This window comes from Peromyscus eremicus, chromosome 6 (assembly GCF_949786415.1).
Source record: "Peromyscus eremicus chromosome 6, PerEre_H2_v1, whole genome shotgun sequence".
NCBI classification, from domain to species: Eukaryota; Metazoa; Chordata; class Mammalia; order Rodentia; family Cricetidae; genus Peromyscus; species Peromyscus eremicus.
The window spans coordinates 108,356,676-108,369,784 of NC_081421.1; the positions used below are offsets into that span (position 1 = coordinate 108,356,676).

The 13,109-nt window shown below is 40.5% G+C and overlaps 1 long non-coding RNA gene across 1 annotated transcript in view; it reads right to left on the reverse strand.

Annotated features, from left to right (window-relative positions):
• Positions 1-3,837: 3,837 nt before the first annotated feature.
• LOC131913594 (uncharacterized) overlaps positions 3,838-13,109 on the reverse strand; it is a 59,912-nt gene continuing 50,640 nt past the window's right edge. The window contains exon 3 of the long non-coding RNA XR_009379927.1: positions 3,838-5,014. This is a non-coding gene — a long non-coding RNA (uncharacterized LOC131913594). The remainder of the gene's footprint in view (positions 5,015-13,109) is intronic.

Below are 13,109 nucleotides of genomic sequence, written 5' to 3' on the forward strand. Positions count from 1 at the left end.
AGAATGACTAACAGAAGAGAGTGGAAACCAAGACTTTTACATAAAAAAAAGAGAAACATAGAAATTGAGATGGTGAAAAGAATTGTGTAATTAACTGTTCCTTGTTCCATCTGAGTTTTTAAGAAATTTGATTTGTCTTAAATCTTGTGAAAAACAAAAGTGAGTGTTCCATTCTCTGAACTACCAGTAAATGGAATGGAAGGTGTCTTCTACTGTGTGTGAACATTTGTGGAACTACATTTTGCCCTTACTGCACATTCCATGGCCCAATAACACTTTGATTCATGTCAAATCCAGCTACAGCTTCAGGCTTGCTGTCAAGGGGAAGGAAAGCAGGAGACCCAGACAAAGGAAAGTCAGAAGGCTCTTGTGAAAAGATACTGCAGCCCGAACCACAGGACAAGGTCAGAGCACCACAAGCCTCAGGTCAGCTTCAGGCCTTGCTTCGACAGTAGCTTCTCTGGCAAGCTGTATTAGCCAGGGAGAAAAGTCCCCTGTCTCAGAGGCATATGCTCAGGAGTGGTACACCTGGGTCATACGGTAGTTTGATTTTTTTTTTTTTTTTGAGATGCCTGTGTGATGTCAATAGTGGCTACATTAGTTCACACTTCGACCAACCGGGAACAAGAGTTCTTTCCCCACATCGTCACCTGTATTTGTTAAGATTTGTTTTCTTGGTGATGTTTGCTGTGGCTGGGGTGAGATAGAATCAGAGTAATTTTAATTTTTCTGATGGCTAGAGATGTTAAAAAATTTTAAATATTTCTTGGCCATTTCTATTTCTTCTTTTGGGAATTATCTGTTCATATCGTTGGCACACTGTCTAACTGAAAATTTGTGTTAAGTTTTGCAGTTTTCTATGTATTCTAGACACTAATCCCCTGTCGAAATTTAGCTGGCAAGGATTTTCCTCCAGGGCTCAAGGGGGGATGCATGGATCTCCCTGGGGAAGGGAAATAGGACAGACATTACGGGTGGAGGGGCAGGGACAGGGGACCAGGAGAGATCACGTCAGGAGGATGGAGGGAGAGATAACTGGAATCTGGGGGTGCCTCAGGACAAACTAGAAACCTAGAGCAACAGAAACTCCCAGGAATCTACAAGGATGACCATACCTGTGACTCCGTAGCTAGGGGGAAACTGAGCCTGAACTGGCCGTCTCCAGTGACCAGGCAAGACTTTAGTGGAGGGATTGAGACACCAACCCAGCCACACAACCTTCGACTCACAATTGACTTGCCTGCAAGATGTGCTGGGGTAATGGTGACACAGAAATTGTGGGAGTAGCCAACCAATGTCTGGTCCAGTTTGAGACCCATGCCACTAGAGTGAGCCCACCCCTGACACTGCCTAGAGGGCAGGACCCAGAGGCTAGATAGCCCAGAGACCTAGGATAGAACCAAACATAACCAGAAAAAAAAAAGTCAATGGAATGATTCCTAATGATGTTCTGCTATACTCATAGACATCGGAGAGATTCAATCCAGCAACTGATGGAAACAGATGCAGAGACCCACAGCCAAACTTTAGGTGCTCCAGGAATCCTATGGAAGAGGGGGAGGAAGGATGACAGAAGCCACAGGGGTCAAAGACACCACAAGAAAACCCACAGAATCAACTAGCCTGGGCTCTTAGAGGCTCACAGAAACTGAACCAACCAGGGAGCCTGCATGGGACTGACCTAGGCCCTCTGCATATATGTGACAGTTGTGTAGCTTGGTCTTTGTGTGGGACTCCTAAGAGTGGGAGCAGAGGCTGCCTCTGACTCTTTTGCTGGCTTTTGAGACCCTTTTCCTCATAGTGATTTGCCTCCTCCAGCCTTAATTCCAGGGAAGGTGCCTAGTCTTACTGCAACTTGATGTGCCACGTTTGGTTGATATCCATGGGAGGCCTACTCTTTTCTGAATAGAAAGGAGAAGGAGAAATAGATGATCGTGGAGGGGGGGGGGTCGTGCAAATGGAAGGGAGTGAAGGACTGGGAGAAGAGGAGGGAGGGGAAACTGCAGTCAGGATGTAACAATAATAACAACAATAATAATAATAAATATTTTCTTCCATTTTGTGGGCTGTCTATTCAATCTGCTGACAGGTGTGTGTGTGTGTGTGTGTGTGTGTGTGTGTGTGTGTGTGTGTGCTTTTTAATTTCATGAATTTCACTTGTCAGTTTTTGGGAGTTTATAGCTATGAGTAACTGCATTTAATCATCAGACAGATCTAAAATAAGCAATCAAATGAACGCACCTCAGGGTTCTAGAAAAATAAAAGAGAACACCAAATCCCCAAACAGTAAATAGCAAGAAATAGCAAAATGGGGACAGAAATTAATAAAGTGGAGACTAAAAAAACAGCACAAGGAGTCAGCTAAAGAACTGAAAAACAAAAAACCATTCTGAGCAATTCTTAGCTAATTTCACCAAAATAAAGAGAAAATTAGAGATGAGAAACAAGGTAAGAAGATAGATTCCAGTGGGGACTGTAGGGATACATCAGTGATTAAGAGCACTAACTGAGATGTGGCTTCTGTTCCCAGCACCCACAGGGTGGCTCACAACATCTGTAATTTCATTTCCACAGAATCTGACACCTTCTTCTGCACCACATGATGCTCTAACATACATGCAAGCAAAACAGTCATACGCATAAAATAAAAATAAATACATCTTTTAAAATATAGATTCCAAAACCAGGCATGGTGGTATATACCTTTAATTCTAGCCTTGGAAGCAGAGGCAAGTGGATCTCAATGGGACTCTTTGGCCAACAGCTCAACAAGATGTAACTCATTTCTAGTACTGGGGTTTTATTTGGTGTCACAAGATGTTTGGTTGGGGCATTTTCTCCCCCATTATTTGGTGACTCTGTTTCAATTCCTTTCACAAATGTATATATTTTAGGATGGCTCTCCAGTAGTAGGTTTCTATATGGCTTTCAAAAGGCCTTTATCATGAGATGTTCCTCCCATAGTCCCTCCTTACCTGTCCCTGAATCCCTCCTTATTGAATCCTCCTACTCTGCTTTCCCCTCCATCCCTTATAACACTATGTCCTATTCCCCTTTCTTGGAAGAGTCCCCTGCCCTGGTCCCTTACTATCTATCTAACCTCTATGGTTATTCTAAAGGAGACACACATATCTAATTTTTTCTTCCTTTCTCATTTGTGAATAGCAATACTCAATATGAAGGGGGAAAGGCTAGAGAAATGACTCAGTGGTTAAGAGCATGCACTGCCCTTCCAGAGGACTTAAGTTCGATTCCCAGTACTCACATTGAGTGGCTCACAACAGCCTGTAACCAAGCTCCAGCAGAACAAACCAATTTGACCCTTATAGGCATATACCCACATATATGCATACACACACACACACACACATACACACACACACACACACACACACACACACACACACACACATGCACACACAGTTAAGATCTGAGCTTTGCCAGATACTTTATTGGGTCTTATAGACTATGCAAAGTCCAGAAGGAACTAAAAGTCCTGAGCTCTTTCTATGAGTCACAGTACAGAATGGACCAGAACACCTAAGTCAAGTCATACTGGGGATCGGGTGGCTAGATGTGAGTGGATAAGCACAAACTCTGCACCATCCTGAGGTTTATTTTCCTCACCCAGCAAACATGCCTGGTGACCTGGGTCATCCCACCAGCAAGTTCTCAGACCTCAGAGAACTAATGAGAAAAGTGTTTCCAACTATGCCATAAAAAATATTATTACAACTGAAGTTGTTATCAGTGAAGTTGTTTATTAATATCAAATGTCAAACCAACTGCACGATTTATATTTTTTCTTATTCTACACAAATAAGCAATGACATACATAATATATATATTGCACATATGTGTGTGTGCATATTATAATATTTACTGACTGTAAGTTAAGCAAAATAGTCTATTAATCCTGTGCTTCTCAACTTTCCTAATGTTGCACCTCATGCTGTAGTGACCCCCAACCATAAAATTATTTCATTGCTACTTCATAACTGTAATTTTGCTACTGTTATGCATCATAATGTAAATATCTGACATGCACAATATCTGATATGTGAACCCTGCAGGGGGTCATGACCCACAGATTGAGAATCACTGAATTAATCATTAAGACATTTCTTTCCCAACAGCTGTATGTTTGCTAATTATTTTGGTTGCATTATAACTTTTTATGTTTATAAATTTTTGTACATTTTATTATACATTTTAAAATAAAATGTAATCACATCACTTTCCCCTTTTCTCCCTCCAGCCCCTCCAAGTCTCCTCTTACCAACTCCTTCCATGTCTGTCCCCCAACTTTCAAATTGATCTCCTCATCTTCATTGATAATTATTGTCACATATATGTGTGTACATATGAATGGATGGGTGGATGTATTTATGTATGTATGCATATATATGTATGCACAAGTATATAAATATAAGCTGCTTTTGTATGTATAGGGTTTCAGTGCGAACCACTTTGTTTTGGACAACGTATTAGGTGCTCCGTCTCTGGGCAAGGCAAACTCTCCATCTCTCAGCAATCATCAGTGGCCTGTAGTTCCTTTTCCAGGGGTGTGACCCCATATGACTTCTTCCCCTTTGCACTAACGTGTCTATAGACATTGCCATTGTTCAGATTTTGTTTATGCAGCCATGTCTATGAAAGACTGTTTCACAGCAGACTTCCTGATATTCTGGCCTTTACAATCTTCCAGCCTTCCCCCTTTTTTTATTAAGAAACTTTTTATTCATTTTACATACCAACCACAGATTCCCCTCTCTTTCCTCCTCCCGCCCCTCCAGCCTCCCTCCCCAACCCATGCCCGATTCCCTCCTTAGCCCCATTTTTATGATGGTCCCCATGAAACGTAGATGCCAGAGATGTAATGTAGGTATATCTAATGGGGCTGAGCTCCTTGTGGTCCATTGCTCTCTGCACTGTGTCCAGTCGTGGCTTTCTGGGATGGTCTCCACTTTCTGTAAAGAGGCTTCTTTGATGAGAGGTGAGTCTACACTTATCTCTGTGTGTAAAGATAACCTTTAGAATGTAGTCAGGAATTGTGCTGATCTCACAAAGTGGCCATAGTCAATTATCTCCTGCAGCATGACCTCACCTGCCCTGGGAAGTTGGCTAGGTTTCTAATACTAGGCATGTTTTCCTTCCTGTTGAGTGGGTTGTAAGTCAAATTAGATAGCTGTTAGCTACCACCAATATGCAAGTGCCAGTTACTGCACTTTATAGGATACTTATAAAGTGCTGGTCACTATTGTGGTTCATAGGTGTTACAACTGGATAGAATGACTAATTGCTTCTTTCCCTTGGCAGCTTGTATATTGTCTGGCTCCATGGAAGCTAGAATTTGGGAAGGAGGATTTCAGGTTAGAAAGTCCTGTGTCCTAAGTGTGTGATATATTCAATGAGAGGAGTGTAGTCCATTTTTTAACAGACTTTGTTTTTTGAGTTCTCTTTATATTCTGGATATTAATCTTCTCTCAGATATATATATATATATATATATATATATATATATATATATATATATATATAGTTGGCAACAACTCTCCTCCATTCTGTGGGGTTCTTTCTCTTTGATTGGTTATTCCCTTGGCCATAGAGAAGCTTTCATTCATTCACACACCAAATATTTACTGAACCAGCTACTGGGTATCAGGTGATTGCTAGACAATGAAGAAACACTGTTGAACAGAATAGTCATCCCCTTATCTTATAAAACTTATAGTCTTAGAGTAACATGGTTGTAAGATTCCTTGCTGAATGAAGAGAGAGGTCTCATCCAAATTACTGTATAATAAAGGAACCTAGGAAGGGTCAGAGCTAAATAATCCATATCTTATCAGGGATTTAATTTAGTTGCAAATAACAGAAGATAGAGCACATTAGCTTAAACATATTAGCTGATATTCTTATACATAAATGATATTCAAATGTAGATATTTCAAACTGAAGGTTGTCTTAGTTAATTTTCTATTGCCATAAGACAATACGGCCAAGGCATCTTATAGAAGATAATGTTTATTGGAGTTTCTGGATTCAGAGGGTTAGAGTTCATGATCATCATGGTAGGGAACATGGCAGCAGGCAAGCAGGCATGGCTATGAAACAGTAGCTGAGAGCTTACATCATGATCCACAGACACAAGGCAGAAAGAGAGAGAACTAACTGGAAATGGTATGAATTTTAAACCACAAAGCCCACACCCAATGACACACCTCCTGCAATAAGGCCATGCCTCCTTCCCAGTTCTAACAACTGGGAACCAAGTACTCAAATATATGATCCTATCAGAACCATTATCACCACAAAGGCTAACCCAGCTAAGCTCACCAGTGGCCCAGATTCCATGCAATCTCCCCTCTTCTGTGTTATCCTAAGTGCATGGTATTCAGCCAAAAATATAGTATGTTTCCAGAAGTTCCAGCAAGCGTGCCCACTTTCCATTATGGACTGAAAAGGCAAAGGATGAAATGTGTAAAACTCCCTACCCAGTAAAGAAGGGGAGATGAATGATGGACAGAGAGATAACAGTGCCCCTACTCAGCTCGGAAGTTAAGGGTCAGACTACTCACTGGGGCTTAATCAGGCTCATGATGCTCTCAGTAAAAGTTCCATGTGAGCAAAATGCCTCTCAAAATAACAAGCAGAGGAGAGGGACAGCAGAATACTGTGGTGTGGAGCAGACTCTAGTTATGACAATGTGAGGGTTTTAATGAGAAAAGGACTTCAGGTTCCTATCTAACAGCAAATAAAATTCCTATTATATAGGATTCTGGAAGCAGAAAGTCAGGATGGCAACAAAAGGCCATGTAATGGTTGAAAAAGCTTTAAGATGGAGGAGAAAGAAGAAAATAACCAGAACACTTATAGAGTCCTGTCATCTCAACAAGGACAGTGAAAGGCTCACAGGTTGCTAGCCCTTTCTTCCCATGTTTTTGGTGAGCCATGCTGATTACACAGCACACACTCAGTAAATACGTGTTGAATGAATTTGTCATGGACCATTTCCCACAGAACGCAGCCTTGTTCTCCAAATCCTTCCCATACTTATCTCCAGTAGCCTTTATCAATTGACCACAGATATGATGAGAAAAAATAAATAAGTAAATCTGTCTTCCTCCTACTGAAGCTGAGCTAACTGAGGCTCGGCAAACTGTGTGCACAGTGGAAATGGTAATACTGACTTCTGTTCTCCCAACCACCCAGTCAAGACATTTTAGAGGGAGTAAATGGGCCTGTCACTCATCTGGACAGGAAAAACAACAACAGTAAAAAGGAAAAACAAACAACAACAACAAAACTCCTGAGGAAAGATGTCTATGATAGGGAATTAAAGAAATAGTGTAGAGCCTACCTAAAAGCATTTGACACAATGATGCCTTTGGCCATTGTCCACTCTCACCCCTTGAGAGTGTTTTTCTCCACAATGATCCCTTTGGTCTCCTCACTCCTACCCTCAAATGTGTGCTCACGTTGTTCTGTACAAGCACTGCCTTCCTTCTACACCCTCATCTCTGTGTGTCTCATCTGACTTTACTTAATGATGATAAGGACTGGGGCTCTGAGAGGAAGGCAGAAGGAGATTCTGATAATAATATACACTAGGGATGATGGAGTATATATGATTCCGTATGAGAAAATTGCAAATGAAATGGGAAAGGAACTGTAAAGAGCTGCCTTCATGTAGTAAGTAAGCACTCCGCCAACTGTGACGCACCCCTCTGCCATACTACATAATTCCAACAAAAATATTGCATATTCTTGATATTCCCAGACCACAAAATTCAAAGTATTAGCCATTGTATTTAACACTTAATACTTCAGAGTTTCAGACATTTTTGTCTACAAAGGCATGTGGGTTTTTTTTTTCTTTTCTGGTTTCTGTTTGAATTAAATACCAATGAGATCCCAGCATAAGCCAGAAAGCACATTTGGAAGCCATGGCCACAGCATCAACGATGCCATTCTGGAAGTGAGTTGGACAAATTACACAAAATTCAATAAAAAGAGTAACTCAGATGGACAGGGATGCATTTGATGAAGTATCCCTCAGGGTGTGAACAACACAGACACATTCACACAAACAGCCCAGCCTTAATTAAAGTCCCTTGACTGTCAGCACTGTGTCTCTCAAAGTTCTTCCTTCAACTACAGCAGAATGGCCCAAAGTGTCTTTGCTCATTTTCCTGTCATTTCTGCTAGCTGTTCTCTTGATAAATAAACTGGGTTTCAATCTGTTTACCTTCCCACGGCCTGAACAACTGACGACTCAGAGTCTATTTTTACCACTCCCAGCATACTGCTTCAATCTTCTGCTCAGTGACCTTGACTTTGACTCTAGCTTAGATCAATGCCTCCTTTCTCCCTCCTTACCAACCTTTAAAACAAGATGTCATCCTGCTTAGGTACCCTAAATTATCCACATTTGGTTCATTGCCATATAACCCTTGAATGCAGCTTTGCCCTCCCTACCCCACCCTCTCACACTAATATCTCAGGACATTTCTTCTACCAACTATATAGAAATGGTTGCACCATGTGTGACAGACCATTATGAAAGGACCTAGAAATAGCATCCTCACAGAGTCACAAGAAAGCAAAATTGTTCTGTGCCAATGAAACAACCTTTCTATATTGGTTGGACTAACTCTTACTATGAGCTCAGAAGACTTGAGCTAACCTTACAAAATTTTTGTAATATATGAAGACTCCTATAAATTATTACATTATGATTTGGTTTGTTTAGTTTGGTTTTTTGTTTTGTTTTGTTGTTTGCATGCTTGTTTTGAGACAGGGTCTCACACTGTAGCCAAGACTGCCCTGAAACTCAGCACGATGACATACTTTTTGTTTTAACCAGAATGGCATCTATAAGAACTTCCTAAGCAAATCATTAAAACTATACAATGTGGCAAAGAAAAGCATAGCTACTGCTTCTCTACCCTCTACCATACAGAACAACCATACCCATAAGAATGTAGGATTTTTTTTCTTTATATTCAACATGAATTACAGATGGTACTGGCTGTATTTATCAAATTTCGGATTAATTAGGAGATGGTCAAAGGCCACAAAATCTAAGCTTAGGCCCTTGTAATTAAGCATACTACTTCCCAATGGAGTCTGGGAAGTTTTCTGTGAAAAAGTCAAAACATTTGAAAATCAATGACAGAGATCCCAATCTCTCCTTAGAAATATGGCATACTGTGTCAAAGTCCTACAAACCTAGAGGATTCCACCTTTCATAAATTCAGATCCAATTCAAAGCAATGTGTTCACTAGGCCTTAATATTTAAAAGATGAATGACAGTAGAATATGAATCTCCGCAATAAATGAAAACTGCCTGCTGTATGTTTAAAATAAAATCATTGTTCTCCAACCACATAGTTGAGTCCATCTCCTTGACTGTGTGCAACCATTTACCACCAGGAAAGTGTACATATTTATCAAGTCCCAAAGCAAAAATACAAAAACAAAAACAAACAAACAAAAAACCTCTTTATTTCAGAAAATGTGTGGAATGAGTTGGAAAGGAAAAGTTAGTCAATCAAAACATAAAGCCAGCACATGTTGTAGAGTGGACGCCTAGTGTGGATGCTGTGAGTTGGACCAAACAGTGTCTTATCTAAAAGAAGTACATCTGACCTACTAGACTATAGAGCAGACCATGTCCTGCAGGAGCACCATATATTTTGTGTACTTCTCCTCCACTAAATGGAGTTTGGACAACTAAATTTAAAAGCTTAATTTCATTATGTATCTCAAGTCCCAAATCTTTTCTTCTCAAATTTAACATTGTATTTATAATATATTATATAAATGTAATGTTACCACAGTCTTATAAACATGTCTCACTCAGGGTAAATACAAACATGTTTACACAACAGCTTCCTTTGTTCCTAAAAAAACAAACAAACAAAAAGCAGGTGGCTTTATACAAAAGACACATGGTTCATAGAAATTCAAATCTCTCTCAGGAAGTTATTTACCTTTATCTTGACTGTCTGGATTTACACAAGTAAGTCAGGTGGTGTGTTTAAGGGGTTTCCTGTGATTCTCCAGAGGGGCACTCAGTGACAAGATCCTATGTGTGTCATTTAATATTTGGTAAGAGAATTGTTCATGCCCTAATTACATTATAAAGGGGATGGTTTCATTAACCAAAGTGGCAGAAATAACAAAAGCATCTAATGCCTATTCTACTTGGAAATTCCACAGAGCTCTTCCTAGTTAAAAAAAAAATGGCTCCCAGTAAATTTACTGAAGCAAGTTTTATCACTATTTACAAATTACATAAGATATTTAGCAAATTCTAGGAATTAATTTATTTCCTTCTTGATTTCTTCAGTAACCCAATTATCATTCAGTACCATTATCATTCAGTACCACACTGTCCGGTCTACTTGAGTGTCTTACTTAAGGTTTTTATTAATGTGATAAAACATTGTGGTCATAAGCAGTTTAAGGAGAAAAGGGGTTATATCAGCTTATAGGTCATGTGCCATCATTGTGGAGAGTCGGGACAGGAACTATAAAGGCAGGAGCCTGGATACAGGAACTGAAAAAGAGGCCATGGAGGGGTGCTGCTTATTGGCTTGCTCCCCATGGCTTGTTCAACCTGCTTTCTTATTTCTCTCAAGACCACCAGCCCAGGGGTAGCCACACCACCAATGGGTTGGGCCCTCCTCCCATATTGATCAGTAATTAAGAAAATGCCCTTTCCTGCTTTGTCCATAATTCAAAGATAAGTTTTCCATGGTACAGAAAAGAAACCCTTCCATAGGTCTCTCTCTCATTCCATTCATTTTAGTTTTTATCATTGACATTTTACTGAGTGATCTAATTATCTTTGTCTTTCAGACCTGTGTAGCTAGAGTTTTCTTCAGTCCTGCCTGGCCCATGGTCAGGACGAATCTCTCATCTACCAGTCCCGCAGCTGCTCAAACCCAACCAAGTAAACACACCGAGACTTACACTACTTATAAACTGTATGGCCATGGCAGGCTTCTTGCTAACTGTTCTTATATCTTAAATCAACCCATTTCTATTAATCTATAAGTTGCCATGTGGCTCGTGGCTTACCGGTATCTTAACATCTTCTCATGGTGGCAGCTGGCAGCGTTTTTCTGACTCAGCCTTCTACTTCCCAGAACTCTCCTCTCTCCTTGTCCCGTCTATACTTCCTGCCTGGCTACTGGCCAATCAGTGTTTTATTTACTAACCAATCAGAGCAACACATTTAACATACAGAACATCCCACAGCAGACCTGAAACTTTTTCTCACATGATCCCTCCTATTGGTGAGACTTTTGACCCAGATTTTATCTGAATTCTTAAGTTTTTTATCTTAAGCATCATTTCAGTTTGGATTTCTTCAGCAACCCTGTCTCTATTGAATTCTATTTTAACTACCTCATTTCATTCAGTTCTTTGCTTTTTCGCTCCTGAAGTACATTTATGTCTTCCTTGAGATGTTTGAGCATACTTATAATCATTCTTCTGAATTCTTTGTTTGGAAGCTCTTCCAGGTCATTCTAATGAGGGGGTCAATACTATGGGATTAGTAACTGTGTGGGGATGTTGTCTTGGTTTTTTCATGTTACTCTTGTTTCTTCATTGGGACTTGTGTATCTTATTAGTTTTTATTCAAATCATCTTTCTTCTCTCAGTGGATCTGTGTACAATGTTTAGGCAAGGACTAAGTTGTAAGAGGGTTGAGACATCATTTTCCGCAGCAGGAATGGTATTACATACTTCATGTTCTATCCTTGATCTTCCTCAGAGAGTCTACTACTTCTGCACTAACTAGTATCCAGGGGTCAGTGTATTAGTTACTTTTCTATTGCTGTGACATAACACCATTACCAAGGCAACTACAGAAACAGAATTTATTTGGGCTTATAGTTTCAGAGGGTAATAGTCCATGATGGCAGAACTGAAGTAGCAAACAGCAGACAGCTGAAGCAGCAGCTGAAAGCTCACATCTTAAACCCCAAACAGGAAGCAGAGACAATAAACTCAAAATGACATGGGTCTTGAAACTTCAAAGCCCAACTCCAGTAACTTACATCTTCCATAAAGGCCATATGTCCTAATCCTCCAAACAGCCAGAAACCGGGGACCAAGTATTCAAAATAAGACTTACTGGAGTCATCTCATTCAAACCACCTCAGTCAGCACACCCCTCATCCCTTCCTGGACTTGTCCTCCATCTCCTTCTGGTGTGGCTCTCCACGCCTGGATGCCCTACCTTGAGTCAGCTCTGGTCAACAAGAGGTTAAAATGCAGGTGGATCCCAAGGAAGCCAAGTGTGAAGTTGGAAGGTTGATGGAGTGGAAAGTCCTATCTGGAGTCACAGGGATATGAGATCCTGGAAGAGCACAATAGAATGACAACACAGAGAAATGAGATTCTGGAAGACTTATGTGTGAAGTTAAGAGGCCAGGCAACACAGAACTTGAGATCAGAGAAGTCAGGTGGTCTATAGGGTGGGAAGGAATAAAACATAACTTGAGATACAGGCCTAGTTAGAGGTGAGATACAAGAGGAGCCAGTTATCCTACAGGGTGGATATGAGTGAGGCCTAGCTGAGGGCTGGTACGATGTCAGGAGGCCTCGCAGTGCAGGAACCAGGTAACCTGGAAGCACAGAGACTCGAGATCCCAGAGGAGCATGGCAGCCTGTGGGATGGGGAGCTGATGATATTGGTGACACAGCAACAGGAGAATGAGGTGATGAGAAGCCTATGGGGTGGAACAGAGCGGGCTTCATTGCTTAATCTTAACTTTGCTTTTCTGTATTATTGTATTATTCTTATCATTCTACTGAGTAACTTCAAATCTTTGTGGCATTGTTGATGACAAATACATAGACACATAGATGGCACTCACAAATTGGGTTGGGGAGACAATGAAAAAAGTGAGTATTTAATTCAGACATGTTTTGTTTTGTTAAAAGCACTGATCCAAGGTGTTCTAGATGCAATAATAAAAGTAATTTTGTCATCAACTGACAAATTCTCAAAAAGATTCTGACGACTTGAAACAAGAGTAAGCTGACAGCTTGGAACTTCAAAGAACCTATTTCCGGAGAAGAAAGA